This window comes from Bubalus bubalis, chromosome 7 (assembly GCF_019923935.1).
Source record: "Bubalus bubalis isolate 160015118507 breed Murrah chromosome 7, NDDB_SH_1, whole genome shotgun sequence".
Classification (NCBI taxonomy): domain Eukaryota; kingdom Metazoa; phylum Chordata; class Mammalia; order Artiodactyla; family Bovidae; genus Bubalus; species Bubalus bubalis.
Window position 1 is genome coordinate 46187196 of NC_059163.1, and position 20209 is coordinate 46207404.

At 37.9% G+C, this 20209-nt stretch overlaps 1 pseudogene; it reads left to right on the top strand.

The window, feature by feature from the left end:
* Positions 1-6992: 6992 nt before the first annotated feature.
* LOC123334419 lies at positions 6993-12331 on the top strand (annotated as a pseudogene).
* The last annotated feature ends 7878 nt before the right edge of the window (positions 12332-20209 follow it).

Below are 20209 nucleotides of genomic sequence, written 5' to 3' on the forward strand. Positions count from 1 at the left end.
CCCATTTTACAGATGAGGAAATGAAAACAAGAGTTTTTCAAGTGGGTAAATGCCCCAGTTCTCCAGCTGCTACGAGTATAGGCTCCTAACAGCTCACAGTTGCACCTCCTTTCAAGAATTGCCTTCACTGATGGAGGCTGCCTTGCCAGGAAGTGCCCCAGTGGTTACACCCCAAGGCTTTTGGTGATGTTCTGTAGCTAAGGATTGCTAGGAGGGCACCCGCCTGCTCCAGGGGGAACCGCTTTGCAGTGCATTCATGGTCTACAGCTGCCTACGGGATCAGGCTGGGGTGGGCTACAGCTGGGCCCACATCTTTGCTTCCTGCCTTTTGCTGTCCTGGTTGCCCCATTTCCTTATAGTTTTCACCTGAGAACCTCCCATCATTGCACACAAGAGTCTTTGTCTCAGGATGTGCTTCTGTGAATCTCAACCTGAGACAACTGCTCTGCTCTGCAGTAGGCATACCTTGGGTTTGGTTGCAGACCACTGCAATAAATCAAATATCACAATAAACTGATTCACATGAATTTTTTTTTGTTTTCCTGTTCATAAGAAGTTATGTTTACACTATACTGTAGTCTGTTAAGTGTGCAGAAGCAGTATGTCCAAAATAATGTACATGCCTTAATTAAAAAGTACTTTAATGCTAAAAATTGCTGACCATTATCTGAGCCTTCAGCAAGTCGTTATCTTTTTGCTGATAGACTTACTCAAAGCAGGGTTGCTACAGCCTTCAATTTGTTTGGGAAAAAAAAAAAAAGCAAACCAACAGTATCTGTGATGTACAGTAAAATGAAGTATGCCTGTACTGGGTTGTGAAGTTTTCAGAGTTTATTCTTAATTTCCTAGCGGGAATTCTATAGAAATACAGTCCATCAGTTTTAAGCATGTCTCTATCAGATGACTTTCTCTTCTGGCTAATATATAAAGAGATATATAAAGGAAGTTATGCTGCTAAAATGTTATTTTATATGCATAAAGGAAATAACAATATGGCTTCTTTTAGATGCTGTTTGGCCAGAAAAACACTATTCCTACCAGGGATGGAGGTGGCCAGAGTAGGTGATAGATGAGTATTCATTGATTTCTTGATTGATGAACCTGATTATGAGAAGGAAATATGTTAATACTGTTTTTAACAGCTTTATAGGGGTATAATTGACATGGTGAAAGTGTATATTTTGATAAGTTGCTTTATGCATATGCCCACAAACCCTCACCATAATCAAAATAATTTAAATGTACATCACTCTTCAAAGTTTCTTCAGCCTTTCTGGTTCCAGGGAACCACTGCTTTTGTTTTAGTAACATAAGGTTGAAGAAAACCTCAGAGGTCATGAGCTTCAATTGCTCAGTAGTTGGGCATGCCTGAGCACAGGCATGCAGGGTTCCACTGGGTAAGAGCATGAGGGAAGTTGACGTAACTAGGGCCAGCCAGCCTACCATCTGCATGTAAAAAAGAAGATGGGTACAAAGCTGGACACTGATGACAACTTTGGCATCAAGGCAAAGATTCCATGTGTGTGGCAAATTTTGATGAGTTTCAGGTAAACTTTGGGATAGCCCGGGGTTTTGTTACAATTAAAGGAGGCCCTGTGAGGGAGTGATGCCATCCTTGAAACGCACAGCCTAAATAAAAACATACAAATAAACCTTTCCACCCAAACTCAGACCTCCCAGTCTGGTACTGGAAATGGAATCTCCTGGGGGGTGGGGCAACTGATTTCTGCCCTTCAAGTTCATGCCCTCTTGGTTCTCTTACTGGCTGCTGCTGGATACAGAGGACATACTTTCCCATTTTAACACTTTGGCTCAAGTGTGCTACCTCGTGGTCCAGCTAAGACATGTTTAGAATGTTCTGAGGCACTGCTGAAAGCTCTGGCAAAAGCAGCAGAGATAACACAGTGAGAGCAGTATTCTAGATAATCTGACATTTAAAACCTAGTTTTCTATCTTTGCTTTATGAGCCTTTCTCCCATGTCTGGAAATTCCCTTTTTTTATTCCTCTAAGTTCAAGCCAAACCCAGTTCACCGGTAACTCCTTCCACCTCTCACTTCTTTGCTCCTTTCTGGAAGATTCTTAGAGCACAGCAACTGATGGTTAGCTTCATAATCTAGCCGTTGAAACTTAGCAATCTAGATCTCAATGGTCTAGATCATTGCTGTCCAATAGAAATATGATGCAAGCCGCTGATATGAGTCACACATTTAATTTTAAATTTCCAGTGGCCTCATTTTAAAAAAGGAGAGAGGGAAACAAACAAGTGATAATTATTTTGTAGTAATATATTTTCAACTCAGTGTCTCCAAAATCTTATTTCAATAGGTAATCTATATAAAAATTACAGTGACATATTTTACATTGTTTTATACTAAATCTTTGAAATCCAGTGAGTACTTATAGCTCATCTCCATTTGTATGAACTGTATGTACATACTGAAAGTGCAAGTCTAGCTATAGCATCATGGCCTGGATCCACAATTAGCTGAATGTTCTTTGGAAAAGAGGTGTAGAATATGCGTTTTCTTCTGGACACGCTGAGTTTGGGGTATAAGCTTTTGGAAATGCAATTCTAGAATAGCAAGACAGCACCTTTCAACTTCATTTGTCAGAGCTACATGTACCACCTCCATAGTAAGTTCCCAATTCCATCCTGTCTTTTGAATCCACACCTTAGAATTTCCCTCTCATCTTAACTTGCACTAAAGTATGTTCTACTCCAGTCAGTTCATCTCTACATTATTCTCCATCAAGTAAGTACTTATTATATACCCTTTTCTATTTACTTATACCCACGGATAGAGGAACCTGGCAGGCTACAGGCCATGAGGTCGCAAAGAGTCAGACACAACTTAGCAACTCAACAACAATTAACTTATTTTGTCTCTCCTTCAGGTACCTTGAAGAGTTGAGGAGAAGAATGGACACTATTTTACTTGAACATAAAAAACCATTCAGCCAATGAACTGAGCATGAGTTATTCAGCATGAGCAATTATTCTGAACATAACTTGGTTAGTATTTCTTAACTTCATGCTAATTAATAGCTATCTAGTTTTAAGAATGGGCTGCCCTGGTGGCTTATTGGTAAAGAATCCATCTGCCAGTGTAGGAGATGTAGGTTCAATCCCTGGTTCAGAAGATTCCCTGGAGAAGGAAATGGCAACCCACTCCAGTATTCTTGCCTGGGAAATCCCATGGACAGAGGGGCCTGGCATGTTACAGTCCAGGGTCACAAAGAGTCAGACATGACTTAGTGACTAAACAACAAGTTTAAAGAATAGTAAAACCTGTAATATCTCAATTTTTTTTTTCTAATTGTAAAAGTGATGAATGATAATGACATCATTCTGGTTAAAAAATTTTTTTTAAAGGGTGATAATGAGCAATATCTCAAAGATATAAAAGAAACGGAAACTTTTATCCATTGATGGTAGTAATGTAAATTTCTACAGGGATTTTGGAGGACAGTTTGGCAATATGCTTTACAATTCAAAATGTGCATACCTTTGTCTCTGCCATTCCAATTTTCAAAATTTATGCCACAGGAATAATTGGACAAGTGCACAGATTTGTGTGTGCAGTAATGTTGATCCTATTATTGTTTATATTTTTTTAAAAAGGAAACAACTTCTTTTTCAATAACTATTTATTGGACATTATAGTAGGGTGTGTGTGCTCAGTCACTTCACTTGTGTCTGACTCGGCAACCCCATAGACTGTAGCCCACCAGGCTCCTCTGTCCCTGGGATTCTCCAGGCAAGCATATTGGAGTGGGTTGCCATTCCCTTCTCCAGGGGATTGTCTTAGAAGATAGCCTTCAGTCAGTAACACTATTTTGAAACTGAATTCTGTAGATAAAAAGGAAACAACTACTCGTGTGTAGTTTCAGAGTCTGGTGCATGTGACCACTATGCAACTGAGTTGACATGAGAGTAAGCTACACTCATGGGGTCCCTCATACTCATAACAAGAAATACCACTTCATCATACAAACAACTCTCAATTTGCTTTAATGGTCCTGTTGTATTAGTTATAATCAAATTTGTCTATCAATATAACATGACCAGTGAATCCCACACTTAGTGCTTCAGTAGTTTTAAGTAAATCTGTTTCTTTATTTCAATAAAATGTCTGTGCAGAGTTAGAAGTCAGTATTACATAAGTGTAACACTCTGTTACCCAGGCTATAAATCCTTTCCGAATTTTTAGAAGAAATTATGTTCATGGTGACAGATCAATGTAAGTACACTTTGTTTTACAGAGCAAAGATTTGGAAAAGCTGAAAACACTGTCCATTCGATCTAAGCAGAGAAGCCCAGAAAATCTCAGAGAGGTAAAGAGATAAAAAAAGGTTTTTTCTGATATATGATTATGCCAATGTTTTTAATAACACTTTTCATCTATCATTTTAAGCAAATATAAGTTAACACTATAAAAGAACCAGGCCAAATTGTTTTTCTTATTTTTCTACTTTCCTAATCCTTGTGTTAATTTTGGAGTTTTAGAAAACAAAATGGGATTAAATAAAGTTGGCTGTGATATTCATATTTTCTTTTGGTCTAGTGAAACAATCTTTAATTTATTTCATATATTAAAGAAATATTAATCATTGAGTTACTATTATGTGTTATGTTTGAGGTATGTGTTTGAGATACTTGATTTTGAATATAAATAAATTTATTTCAACATATTAAAATGCTTTCTGTAATGTTAATTTACTAATATTTGAACAAACTTCAAAGCAATCCATTATATACTCATGAATTTCTGTCCATAAGAATTTAGGTGGACCTTCTCTACTTCTGTTAAGAGTTTAATATACTTTTTGAGGTATAAGTAAATTGGATTTACATTTGTTGTTTTTAAGCCTCTAAAACATTTAATAAACCTCTAACATTTTATAAACCTGCTATAAAGTAAAGAGAAGTATTAATTTTTAGGCATTTTAAGATATAAAGCAGTTCAGAGTATCCTAAAAAATAAAATACTGTATTACAAATACTCATTATCTTTGGCATCAGACAGTTCTGACAGTGCTTTCTGTGCTTATGCCATTGCCTTGAATCCACCTATACCATTTTATTTTTTTTATTTTTATTTTTTTAAATTTTATTTTATTTTTAAACTTTACATAATTGTATTAGTTTTGCCAAATATCAAAATGAATGGTATAGGTGGGCACACATGTACACCTATACCATTTTAGTCTGGGAGGATTCAACACTACTCCGTGTCATAGCCATGTAAGTTCCTATAACTACAAGCTGAAATTCTTGTTACAGACAGTCCTTAACAGTGAATTTACAACTTGGAAGAAGTAGTATAAATAAACATGATTAAGTTAAATTTATCTTTCTCATAGAATCTAAATTTAAATACAGAATTGTGTTCCTGAAGGTGTAAAAGTAGGTATTTACTCACTCTTCATGACTCATGTGAGATTTTAGTTTGGAAAACTTGGACATTCAAACTGTGTGGGTGAAAAGTAATAACTGGATACTGATGACTTGTTTTTATTTTGGGTTTCAGTTACCTGAGATTTAGACCCATTTATTTGAATTATGTTAATGCTGAGTATTGGAGAAGGTGATGGCACCCCACACCAGTGCTCTTGCCTGGAAAATCCCGTGGATGGAGGAGCCTGGTGGGCTGCAGTCCATAGGGTTGCGAAGAGTCGGACACAACTGAGTGACTTCACTTTCACTTTTCACTTCATGCATTGGAGAAGGAAATGGCAACCCACTCCAATGTTCTTGCCTGGAGAATCCCAGGGATGGGGGAGCCTGGTGGGCTGCCATCTATGGGGTTGCACAGAGTCAGACACGACTGAAGCGACTTAGCAGCAGCAGCATTGCTGAGTATACCCCCTGTGTTTTGCTGAAGCTAAATTTTTTTAAAACTTTTTATGTTGATAATTTTAGGCTTACAGAAGAGTTGTAGAAATGGTACAGATGGTTCCAATAATACTCTATGCAGTCTCCCCATATGTTAACATCTCATATAGCCATGGAACAGTGACCAAAACTAAGAATTAAGATTAGTTTAACAAATATTGTAAACTAAACTATAGACTATATATATTTCCCCAGTATTTCCACTGTCCTTTTTCTGTTCCTGTATTCAAGTCAGGAGACAGTGGTGCTTTTAGTTTTCATGTCTCCTCCTCGTTGTTCAGTTGCAACTCTTAGCATCCCCACGGACTGCAGCATGCCAGGGTTGTCTGTCCTTCACCATCTCCCAGAGTTTGCTCAGACTTATGTCCATTGAGTCTGTGATGCCATTCAAACATCTCATCCTGTCACTCCCTTCTCCACCTGCTTTCAATCTTTCCCAATATCAGGGTCTTCTCCAGTGAGTCAGCTCTTTGCCTCAGGTGGCCAAAGTATTGGAGCTTCAGCATCAGTCCTTTCAATGAATATACAGGACTGATTTCCTTTAGAATTGACTGGTTTGATCTCCTTGCTATCCAAAGGACTCTCAAGAGTATTCTTCAGCACTGTAATTCAAAAGCATCAATTCTTCAGCACTCAGCCTTCTTTATAGTCCAGCTCTCATATCTGTACATGACTACTGGAAAAACCACAGCTTTGACTAGATGGACCTTTGTTGGCAAAGTGATATCTCTGCTTTTTAATACACACTCTAGATTTGTCATAGCTTTCCTTCCAAGGAGTAAGCATCTTTTAATATCATGGCTGCAGTCACTGTCCACAGTGATTTTGAGCTCAAGAAAATAATGTCTGTCATTGTTTCTACTTTTTTCCCATCTATTTGCCATGAAGTGATGGGACCGGATACCATGATCTTAGTTTTTTGAATGTTGAGTTTTAAGCCAGCTTTTTCATTCTCCTCTTTCACCTTCATCAAGAGACTCTTTAGTTCCTCTTTGCTTTGTGCCGTTAGGGTGGTGTCGTCTGTATATCTGAGGTTATTGATATTTCTCCCGGCAATCTTGATTCCATCTTATGAGTCATACAGCCTGGCATTTTGCATGATGTACTCTGCATATGTTAAATAAACAAGATGACAATATACAGCTTTGACATACTCCTTTCCCAGTTTTGAACCATCAAAGGAAAGAATGAACAAAATAAAAAGGTAACCAGTAGAATGAGAGATAATTTTTGCAAACCATTTATGTGATAAGAGCTTATTATCCAAAAGGTGTAAGAAGCTGTTGCAATTCATAGCAAAAAAGCAAATAACCAGATTAAAAGATGGGCAAAAGAACTAGATAGATATTTTTCCAAAGAAGATGTACAAGTGGCCAATAGCTATATGAAAAGATGCTTAAGGTCACTAATTGTCAGGAAAATGCAAGCTAAACCACAATATCACCTCATACCTGTTAGGATGGCTGTTATCAAAAAATCAAAAGACAGCAAGTATTGACAAAGACATGGGAAAATTGGAATCCTTGTAAATAATTGTTTTTGAGAATGAAAAATGGTGTAATCACTATGGAAAACAGTATGGAGGTTTCTCAAAAAATTAAAAATAGAACTACCGTATGATCCAACAGTCCCACGTCTGGTATTTTTCCAGAAGAATTGAAATCAGAATCTTGAAAAGATACTAGCAACTCTATGTTCACTGAAGAATTACTTATTTAAAATAGCCAAGATGTGGAAATACCTAAATGTCCATCAACATATGAATGGATAAAGAAGTAGTATATCTTTACAATGGAATGTTATTTAGCCTTCAAAAGGAATGACAGTTCTTATACACATAAGAGTATGGACGAACCTTGAGGACATTATGCTAAGTGAAATAAACAGTCACAGAACAACAAATAATACTTGATGCCACTAATATGAGGTATCTAACATAGTAAAACTCATAGAAGCAGAGAGTAGAGGGACTTCCCTGGCTGTCCAGTGGTTAAGACTCAGAGCTTCCAATGCAAGGGTTTGATCCCTGGTCGGGGAACCAAGATCCCACATGCTGCATGGCACTGGCCAAAAAAAAAAAAACCAAAAAAAAAACACCACACACCAAAACAAGCAAACCAAAACCAGAGAGAGAGGGCCCAAGGTGCCCTCCTGCCCTCCGGGAGGCTCGCCCTGCTGCTGTGAGAAGGACGCTCAGTATCGGAGCCGGCTGGTTCCCTCTCCGCACTTTGCGACCACCATGGCGAACATAACCTCAGGAGTGCACGTTGCCGACGAAGTATGCTGCATTTTTTATGACAGGAAAGTTCAGAAGTGCTTGCGACCAGAAGAAATCAAGAAAAGAAAGAAGGCTGTCAACTTCTGTCTCAGTGTAGACAAAAAGTGCATCATCATGGAGGAAGGCAAGGAGATCTTGGTAGGAGATGTTGGTGTCACCAAAAGCAATCCTTTCAAGCATTTTGTGGGGATGCTTCCGGAAAAAGATTGTTGATATGCTCTGTATGATACAGGCTTTGAAACAAAGGAATCCAGAAAAGAGGAGTTGATGTTTTTCCTGTAGGCACCAGAACTATCTCCTCTGAAGAGTAAAATGATCTATGGGAGCTCCAAGGATGCCATCGGAAAGAAGTTCCAAGGCATAAAACAAATGTCAAGCAAATAGGCCAGAAGACCTCAATCGAGCTTGTATTGCTGAAAAGCTAGGTGGATCCCTAATTGTAGCTTTTGAAGGATGACCTGTGTAGACCATCATCTGGTGCCACAAATCAAAAGCTTCCATGTTTAATGTTATCCTTTTGCTATATATAAGTAAAGCAGAATATAGGGACTTGCTGAAGGGGAGCTGTCTTGTCATTTGTAGGGGTAAACTATTCTGTGAACATGTGCAAATGGCCCTAAATAAATCTAAACTCTAAAATTTTATTGCTGTGAAATTAAATTGGGGATGCGTTGGCTTGTTATAAAGATTTTTGTTAAAGCTCATGATTTTTAATAGTGCAGTTCACAAACCAGTAGAAGGCCACAAGAAGACAATCACATCTTTGTTAACCTCAGCAGTTACTTTGTTTCTTTTTTGCTTAGAGAATTGGTCATAATCTGGTTGTAATTTTGGCCCAAATTTATTTATTTCCTTGAGCTAAACTGCATAATGGAAAATAATTCTCCTCACAACATATTACAGCACTAAAATGCTAGCCTAGTAATTCACTGGACATGTGCTGGAGACTGCCTTGAAATGGTGTAGGCTTAAAACCAGCACTGATCTTGCCGAGCTGCTCCCACACCTGGGGCCACTCACTCCCAGGTCTGGTCAGGAGGCTGTTCTGAGAGTGACCTTGCACCCTAGAAATCAGGAGAATGTGCACCATCTTGTAATAGTGAATCATAAAGCGGATCCGAGCCCCAGTGTAACCCGCTTTGTTAAGGAAAACAGTGAGGGTGGTATATATTGACAGACTGCGACTCCATGCTGTCTTTAATTAATTGTGTCTCCTTCAGAACTTTGTTGCTTCTGGTACTATCAAGTATGGAAGAACATTACGTTTACTCTAGGGCCTGGGAGAACTTCTTACTCTCCTAGAGTAGCTTGCAACCGTGATTCCGGGAGCAGTTATGATTGATGACTCTCATGGGAAGCCACGCTGAGGACACCTGGAAGTAACTGTCCTTCACATCATAGGCATAACACTGAACAACCTAGAGATGCACAAGCAGTGGAATTTAGAAGTAGCAGTACTGACTTTATGTAATAAAGGAAGTATTTTTAACTTCAAAAAACAAAAAAAAACCCCAGAGAGAGTAGAACAGGGCTTTCCAGGGACTGTAGTGAGGGGATAATGAAGAGTTATTACTTAGTAGTTACAGAGTAGTTACAGAGTTTGTATGTGGGAGGATGGAAAAGATTTGGAAACAGTGGTGATGGTTGCCACCAACTGTACACTTAAAAATGGTTAAAATGACATTAGAAGTTTAGAAGATATGGTCATGATATGTAGAAGTTGATACTTAGGCTTTAAACACCCTATAATTTCAAAATTTTTAATCAAGTAGACTTGGCAGAAAACTTACATAGCAGGTCAGAAAATGAGGTTTTTTAGTTAAGTGATTTTATAAATAGTAAGTTGTACATCGTAAACAGCAAATTTCAAGCAAATATTAACACAAAACTATATTCATCTGACTTCCCTGGTGGCTCAGACGGTAAAGCATCTGTCTACAATGTGGGAGACCGGGGTTCGATCCCTGGGTTGGGAAGATCCCCTGGAGAAGGAAATGGCAATCCACTCCAGTACTATTGCCTGGAAAATCCCGTGGACAGAGGAGCCTGATAGGCTACCGTCCATGGGGTCGCAAAGAGTTGGACATGACTGAGCGACTTCACTATCTATCTATCACTATACTCATCTAGGAATTAAATGGAATTTTAATTATTTAGTAACGGAAAGAGAAATTCAAGGATCGTCCTTATAAATATTCTTCAACAGGTGAATGGATAAACAAACTGATATACCCATACAGTGAAATACACCTGAATAATAAAAAGGGGCAAACTGCTGATTCATACAAGACAGGTGTGCGTATGTAGTCGATTGTTCAGTTGTGTCCAGCTCTTTGGGACTCCATGGACTGTAGCCTGCCAGGCACCTCTTGTCCATGGAATTTCCCAGGCAAGAATACTAGAGTGGGTTGCCGTTTCCTCTTCCAGGGATTGAACCAGCATCTCTTGAGTCTCCCACATTGGCAGGCAGATTCTTTACCACTAGTGCCACCTGGGAACCCTACAAGACAGGGATGATCTTAAGTGAATTTTGCTAAGCCAGGCACAAAAGTACTGCATTGTGTGATTCTATTTATATATCATGGACAGCAAAATTATAAAGAAAACAATTAGTGTTTGCCAGGAATTAGGAGTCAAGGAAGGGGTTACCTAAGAGTGGGATTGCTTGCTTGTATGATAATTCTGTAGCTTTTGTGAGTAATTGCCATACACTGTTTTCCATAGCAGCTGCACCATTTGCATTCCCACCAGCAATGCCCAAGTGTTTGCTTTTTCATATCCTCATCAATACTTATTATTTTTCTACTACTACTATTATCCTGGTATGGCTCAGTCGGTAAAGAATCCACGTGCAATGCAGAAGACCCAGGTTTGATCCCTGGATGGGGAAGGTCCCCTGGAGAAGGAAATGGCAACCCACTCCAGTACTCCTGCCTGGAAAATCCCTTGGACAGAGGAGCCTAGCAGTTTACTGTCATGGGGTCTCACAGAGTTGGACTTGACTTAGCGACTAAATCACCCACCACAATTATTACTGCCATGTTAGTAGGAGTGAACGGTATCTCATTCTGTATTTGGTTTGCATTTCCCAAGTGGCAAAGGATGTTAAGCATCTTTTCATGTACGTTTTTATGACTGTATACTTTCTTTGGAGAAATGTCTATTCAAGTCCACTGCATACTTTTAATTGGCCAATTTGTATTTTGTTACCAAATTGTGAGTTCTTTATGTATTCTGGATATTAAACCTCTGTCAAATATATGGCTTGCAAGTATTTTCTTCCATTCTACAGGTTGTCTTTTTACTTTCTTTGATAATGTCCTTTGATGCAAAAAGTCTTAGGTTTGATAGAGTCCAATTAATTTTTTTCTGTTGCTGCTTGTGTGTTATATCTAAGAATGTATTACCAAATCCAAGGTCATGAAGGTTTACCTCTATATTTTCTGGTTTAATATTTTTGAGTCTTATATTTACATCATTGATCTACTCTTTGAGTTAATTTTTATCTATGGTATGAGGTAGGAGTTATGAACATGTCTTTGTTTTTAGACCTTTTAGAAATGCAAACATTTTAAAGATTTAGTAACCACTTCACAGTTCTTTCTCAGTAATAGCAGTCAGATGCAATATTCATGCATATTAAAACCTAATACTTTGAAAAAGGAAAAAAAAAAAAAGGCATGCTTGAACTTTTCATCTCAGATGTCTTCCAGTCAAGGATTCCTGGACACCATCAGATTTTATTTTTCTGGTGCTTGCTTTTTCTTAACTGTTTTGCTGGCCTAGCTAGGTTCTGAAATATTCCTTACCAACTTCTGCACAGTTTGAGGCCCTAACATCATGGCACTTCGTGAGTACAGGGGAAGACCATCCCCTCACTGTATCAATGTCTCCTTCTCTTCCATAGAAGTTTTGCTCTGTTAGCATCATAGCAAATTCTCATGAATCTAGATATGGAAGATTTTAATGATCACTATCTACCGCCTAAAAAATGATTAGACTTTAGAGAACACATAAAGTCTATTCTTGTTTTGGTTATCAGAAACATTGAAGGGATCTGAGCTAATTGCAGAGGATCATAATCTTTTTCCTTCATCCCCTTTCTAGGCTATTTATTTATTTTCTTTCTCCTTCTTTTTTAAAGCTTCAACTATGTCTAAAGAGGAATAGGTCATTTCACAGTTTGCCAAATGAAGTACAGCTCCAACTTTGCCAGACCGCAATCTACCAAGAGTAAGTGACACAAAAATATTCCATTTGGGTCTTGGCAATTCCCTAAGAAAGGCAGGGACAGATGGTGAATAGAGTGTAACAAAACTTTAAAGACAAAAGACATATTACGAATTGAAGAGTGACTAAAAGAAATATGTAATAATTTGGGGTTTGTGCTTTAAACTCTGTCATGTAATGATGAATTTTCCAACCAACCTGAAGGAAATTAGAATTGAAAACAGGATGAAGATCAAAACTTATAAGCAAATACCAAAGCAATTTAAAAATGACTGGACTATTGTAACAGTCTCCTTATTTGTCAAGAAAGAGGAAAAACATGCAAAATGTATTAGGTAAGGCACCCTGAATTTTGTGATAAAGGTTGAAGTTGACATTTGCAATCTGGAGTTGCCCAAAATCCTTTGAAACAAACTCTACATTTTAATATTTCCCCATAATGTTAACCTCACCATTTCAATGTAGAATATTAACCAAAACAGAAAAACCCCAAAACTTACCTTTTCCAGTCCCTCCTCACTTTCTTTTAGACTATCAATAAATGATTTAGATTCTAAAAAATATAGCTTTATGACATTTGGTTTGCAATTAATGGGCTTCCCTGGTGGCTCAGATGGTAAACAATCCACCTGCAATGTAGGAGACCTGGGTTCGATCCCTGAATTGGGAATATCCCCTGGAGAAGAAAATGGGTACCAACTCCAGTATTCTTGCCTGGAGAAGTCCACAGACAGAGGAGCCTGGTGGTCATGTGGAGGTCACATGGTGGCTCCATGGGGTCACAAAGAGTCAACACAACTGAGCGACTAACACTTGCACTTTTTTTTTTTTTTTTTTTTTTTGCAATTAACGTATGTGGGGGAAGGATTAGACATGGGACATCCATTTTGCTGATGCAGAAACTGGCAAAAATCATGTGATTCTTTGTTCAGGTGTGGTGGCTGGCCCCAGTTTTCTGACTGTGGTAGAGATAAAATGGTTCTGGGATCTGCCTGGCATTTTCACAATTATTCTTGTAAGTTTTGCCTACAGGCTATTTCACTAACCTTTGTAAAGGTTCTGTAATCCAGAGATCCCCAACCTCTGGGCCACAGACCAGTACCTCCTGTCAGATCAGTGTTGGTATTAGATTACAAAAAACTGCATAATAAATGTAACACATTTGAATCATCTCCAAACCAGCCCTGCCCCCCACCACAGCATCTACTCCATTGAAAAATTGTCCTGCATGAAATCAGTCCCCAGTGTCAAAAAGGTTGGTTACGGCTGCTATAAGCTATCTAGTACCCATACTAAATCCTTTCTTTCTTTAAACCAGAGTAGATTCTTTTGTCTGCAACCCAGAACCCTGCTTAATATAAGATACATTGTGTATGTGAGTCTTGGAAAGTGTTAAAAGTGTAACATTAACATGAAGCCTCATTTAAAAAATCATGGATATTTAGAAATTTTAATGGTGAATTACTTTTTAAAAGTACCAGGTCATTCAGTGAAGATTGATATTAATATGTATTCAAGTTTCCCTTTCTTTTAAATGGAGAGTAAAACCAAATGAATCAGTGTTATCTATAAATAATTAATAATATTAATACGCTCTCTTAGAGTTCAATATACAGTATACATGTATAGCCGTATGCATATTAATGAGGACATTTTATGTAGTTTTTGAATGTGAAGGTATTAAGTCTTTCTACTCCTAATAGAAGTACTCTGATTTCTGTTTCTCCACTGGGAGTAGTTGTAGCTATATTCTAAACAAGAAAAAATTATTGAGAAAGATGATGCTTGGAATCAAACTGTAATTCACAAATGTGTCAAATGCCTCAGAAGTATAAAATTAAATGTTTAAGCGTGGGAAACCTGTTGAGTATTGGCATGCCTTCTCGTCACTCATTCAGACTATTGAAGAATCATTCTGGAGTTACAATATAATACCAAAGCAGAGTACAGGCCTATGTGAATATTTTATGGTTTATTGTATGTGTGGCAGGCTTAAATTTTAATGCTGTGAAAGAAATAGGTAGCCCTAGAATTCTTGTGTCAACAAGATAGAGAGGAAACTGGTGATCCAATTAGTATAATGGGTGTCTGGCAGCCAAATGATGTACTTCAAAACCTGGCTGGGAATGACTGGCTGTCATCCACACTTTCATAATATAAAGGGAAGAAAACAGAATGTGGAATCCTCCTCCTGTTTCTGTGAGGCCTCAACTCTGATTGAGTCTTGAATTCCAGACCTTTTCCATTAAAATGCTAAATTTGTAAGTTCTCAGGTTCTCCCACCTTCTCCGTCCTTTTCCATCACATCCTTACCGTTGGCCTCATTCTTGTAATTTCTTGGTGGTCCTATGGACTGTTCTCCTACAGTTAGTTCATGGAAACTAATCATTATCTTGAGGATATTTCTGTGATGTGGCAGTTCAGGAATTTTTGATTTTTTTTTAAGTCTAAAGAGCTTTAGTCATGGTTTTTAAAAATTGCTGTTAACATAAATAATACAAAGTCGGGAGTCTTCACATTGTAATCTTATGATCCTCTTCTCAAAGGCAGTGAAAATAACATTGTAAAATTTCTCCTTGCCTTTTTCCCTTTTAGAACTAGAATCATAATTCTTTAAGTAGCCATCTAACTTTATTTTAAAATTCCATTCATTTGTATTATTATGTGCTATATGTTGAGATACAGCCTGCTTGAGCCTCTTATGTTCCTATACATCTTGCTGTATACATCCCAAGACTTTGCTGCTGCTGCTGCTAAGTTGCTTCAGTCGTGTCCAACTCTGTGCGACCCCATAGACGGCAGCCCACCAGGCTCCCCTGTCCCAGGGACTCTCCAGGCAAGAACACTGGAGTGGGTTGCCATTTCCTTCTCCAATGCATGAAAGTGAAAAGTGAAAGTGAAGTCACTCAGTCGTGTCTGACTCCTAGCGACCCTGTGGACTCAGCCTACAAAGTTCCTCCATCCATTGGATTTTCCAGGCAAGAGTACTGGAGTGGATTGCCATTGCCTTCTCCACCCAAGTCTTTGACTGTTTTTTTTTTTTTTTTTTTTTTTTAAAACCTGGGCCGTTTCTTGGAGTGTTTATGCCCTTGGTAATCCTGAGAAAGTAATGCATTGCAGTTCACAGCACCTGGTCACCTTTCAGAGAAACCAACTTGCTTACTTCCTATTCTACAGCAGCGGATTTCCTATGCATAGAATCCTCTGGGACTCACCATACTGTGTGTGCAGGCCCCACTGGACCCTCCACATTGCCTGAGAGGTCTGAGGACTGGTGCAACGATACTGATACGCCTGCTTCTCCTGCTGCAACTGGTAAAGTCCTTTGTCTCTGACTCAAGAGTCCCACGTCAGCATCCATGGAACTGCGACAGGCTTACTTATCAACTTGTATGGTTTTTTGTTGGAAGTTATCCTGCTTCTGTGATGTCAAATTTATTGAAGTAGGGCCAAAATCCTAATACTTTATTTACAAAATATCTTCCTTTTGAATAATTTAAGTCACTGTTATATATTCCATGCTTTTCCCCTAAAACATTTATTATGAGGAATGTTGGTATATTCCTATTTTGTAAGTGAGGAATTGGAGCTTAAGTGGTTTTTTTCAAGGTTTTTTAATGTATCTAGCTCATCAAGTGCTAGAATTCAGGCCTTCTCACTGATAACATAGAGATGGTTGTGTCTTTGATATCTAATACCGCTATCTTCTTTCCCATTCACATTCTCTGATAATTACACCTGCCTGATATGGAATAAAGAAATTATAACTGTTCTTCTAGGAAGAAAGAATTCTGGATAGTATAACTGCTAACTGAAAATCAGAAACTATCCCAATAGTTCATAGAACTTCTTTTTTTTTTTTTTTTTTTTTAATTTTTAAATTTTATTTTATTTTTAAACTTTACATAACTGTATTAGATTTGCCAAATATCAAAATTAATCCGCCACAGGTATACATGTGTTCCCCATCCTGAACCCTCCTCCCTCCTCCCTCCCCATTCCATCCCTCTGGGTCGTCCCAGTGTACCAGCCCCAAGCATCCAGTATCGTGCATCGAACCTGGACTGGCGACTCATTTCATACATGATATTTTACATGTTTCAATGCCATTCTTAATATTTCATAGAACATGTTCTGGTCTTCACAAAAATTACTCATATCAGAAAAAAACAAAATAAATGACATTTATTCTTAGCTTCAATTATGGTATTTCTCAAAGTGTGGTCCTCATCAGATAATCTGGACAGTCTTTTAAGAATAGATTCCTGGCTGGCTCTACCCCAGACTTACCAAATCAGAATTCCAAGGGTATCAAGGAATCTTGAATTTTTTAATCAACTGCCCCATGTCATTTTTATGTTTATTAGCACTTACCATGCATTATTACTAGGGCAGGTTCTAGAAACTAAGGGTGGACTGCTCTTTCTGGCTAAAAATTTACAAATAGGGGAAAGAAACAGATTCACAAAACTTCTCTTGAATACAGTACTTTTAAAAAGTCTTGATAGAAGGAATGCAAGTCAACATCAAATTTATGTCTCCCAGAAAGCCAAAAATCTGGCTTTATGTCATGAATTCAGCAGTAGTGATTTCAAAAAACACCTGTATTTTGTGAAATAGCAGGGCTCATCTAACAAATTATTTTGTAGGGAGACCTTCTGTTCTGTGGTTGTGTGATACCCCCTTTTGCCTGTTTATAAATCCATTTAACATATGTTCATTGAGTGTCGACTTTCTGACCCAAACACCATTCTAGGCTTGGATGCTATAGCTATAGACAAGTTGACTAGGGTCCCTGCCTTCAAGGTCTTTATGAGAAGAGGATGATAGTTTTATTAAGAAAATAAAAAGTAAAATTCTTTACGGAAGAAGATGACAGGATTTTGTTAGCCAAAAATGACTTCTAACTCACAGAAGAGATGTTTTTAATATTCTTTCTCCCCAGATTTGAAGCTGAAAGTATGATTCTGAGACAAGGACACGTACCCTTGAAATACTGCTTGGTTCGTGCTGGACATTTAAAGGTCATGTCAAGTAATATAAGCATGAACAAAAATACCAACTCTGAAATTTTAAGTGCGTTTGAAGAAGGCAACTTCATAGGGGTAAATACTGTCCCAATTTATTAGTCTTTCATCATCATTTTTTTAAATTAAGATTTAAAAAATTATATGTATCATTGCATTAAAATAATTAACATAGTATACTATAATATTGTCCTTGAGTATTATGTATTTTGGTAATTGACATGCTTAGTAAAAGCAGTTTTCCTTAGCATTGTAGAGCCAATTTATAGCCTATTATATAGTTTGTCAATGTAGAGGACATACAAGATTATCAAATGACTTACATGAGTGACTGACTGGTTAAATGAAGGAGTTACAAACCATGTAGCTCAGGAGTCAGGGTGGCATTAAAAAATAGAGAAATTATGCTAAAACACTTATGGATTCATGGGTCTCTTTCTGATTCTTTAAAGAAATTTTATCCTTTCCAAAGATTTTATGCTAAAGGGTTAAAATTTAGGCTAAGAAAGCAGCTTGTATGTAATGATAAAACTTGCTTCATTTCTATATTTAGTCAAGGGCTGATTGCATTTAGAGATCCTTGAAACCTGAAGTCCCTAAGTGGAGAGGTCTTCGGTTCATTTCAGTCCTCAGTCGTGTCCAACTCTTTGCAACCCCATGGACCGCAGCCTAAATAAATTTCAAAGCCCCAAAATATTTACATTGAGAATGAATACTAAGGAAAATTAAGTGTCTATAAAATGTTAGGTCTTAATGCTCTGTGCTATTAGGTCAGTAGATTTAATTAGATAACAATCCATTACAGAAGTACGGGAGGCAAAATTCCCCCTCTATCCTCTTGGAGTTTTTCAGCTAGGTCTGAAAATTCAACTGACATAGAACAGATTAACAAGAGAAAAGCATATACATTTCTATAAGGTTTACATAACACAGGAGCCCTTATAATGACAGGAAGACCCAAAGAAGTGACAAAACCTAAATACTTGTATACCAGGTTGAAGAAAGAGAGGCAATTGTAGGAATGTAACTAAAATATATGGGGAGGCTTAAGGAAGATTGAAAAGGATAAGAAGATAGGAATTATTTTAGCAAGGTCTGTTTGTACAGAATTCTCTTGGCTTTGACTCCCCATGGAAGAATGTTCTTTTCTCCTGGTATAGGGAGGGCATCTTTCAGATAGGAGTTTGTTTTTTTTTTTAATTAATTTTAGGCTGTGCGGTGGGTGACTGCTCTGTAGTTGTAGCACGCAGGCTTCTCATAGTGGCTTCTCTTGTTGCGGAGCACGTGCTCTAGAGAGCTCGGGCACAGTAGTTGGGATACACCAGCTTAGTTGCTCCAAAGTATGTGGGATCTTCTAGGCATGGATAAAACCCTTGTGCCCTGCATCGACAGGCGGATTCTTAACCACTAGACCACCAGGGAAGTCCCTACATGGGAGTTTTTGATATTCTATATTCAGGAAGAAAAGGGGAGCTTAGAATGCCCTTCTTACATGTTGTTTTTAAAGTCTTTAGTTCTAAATAATTCTCATGTCAAAGTGGCATATTTGGGGGTGGGATATTCTGTCACCTATCACAGACCATAAAGCTCTTTCAGGGATTAAGTTAGATAATGCACATTAAACTAATAGATCAGTGCCCAGCTGAACAGCACTCAGTAAATGGTAGTTAACTACCATTTTGTTGTTACTAATTATAATAAAAACAAATAATCATGTGCTATTGACAGATACATGCTCTTCAAATTAACTTTTTTAAAGTGTGCTTATAATGCTGTGTTGTTAATGCAAGTGGTTGCTTGGTTCATTGCTAGGTTTATAATCTGAACCTAAAATGCTTATTCACAGAAACGTGCTGTGCTGCTGCTGCATGGGTTGTGTGTGATTCTGTTTGTTGGCAGTTGAAGTGCATTTTGTTACACAAGCCTGTGTTAAGCGGAAAGCAGAGATTTTCATTATTTTTGGAAAGTGATTTATAAGTGTTTAACAGTTCTTACAGCAGGCTTAGGGGTGTATTTTCATTCCCATATTATTTTAAAATTATTTCTTGGATAAATCTCACGAGATGTCCTGTTAGTTTCAGGGTGTTGATGATCCAACAGCAGCTGCTCTAAATTTTGTTGTTTTTTTTAATATAATTCAAGACAAATGGCTTTCTGAAGCTGTTTAGGCCATGCATTCCTAATCTGCCTATAAGTTTTAATGTGCTAGGTACTGGCACGATTGCCCGATCCCTTGGGAGGTCTGAAGTGAAAGCGTTGATTAGGTTCTTTTGGGCTGAGAGCCCTATTCAGCTATTTAGCTGGCAGAAAAGTCTTCATTTTTTCATTAGAGAAACTAGTGGCAGGAGAGTCTTACCTTGAGCCATTTATTGCTCTTAGCATGGTCACAAGCACTGGTTACTGGCTACTTACGACATCTGTTGCTGAGTCATTCTGGAAGCAAAGCAAGGCACCTGAATCTATATTTGTTTGGAATGTTTTAAATGGATATCTCTGTCAATACTTAGATCAAGCTCACGAGGTTTTCTGTGTGTTTGCTTGGATAAATCATTCTGTGATACACTCCTCGAATTCAGAGTGGGCCATTCAATAATCTGATTTGAAAATGTCATAGGAAATTTTGTGGATGTTTTAGTATTGATGAATATCAATTTAATAGACACATGCCATGTACTTTGCACTGAACCTGTGCTGTGGGAACTTGATGGACTGCAAGACTTATGGCCATAGTAAGTGCCAGGTACTCAAAAGGTCCTATGAAAAAAAGCATCAGAAAT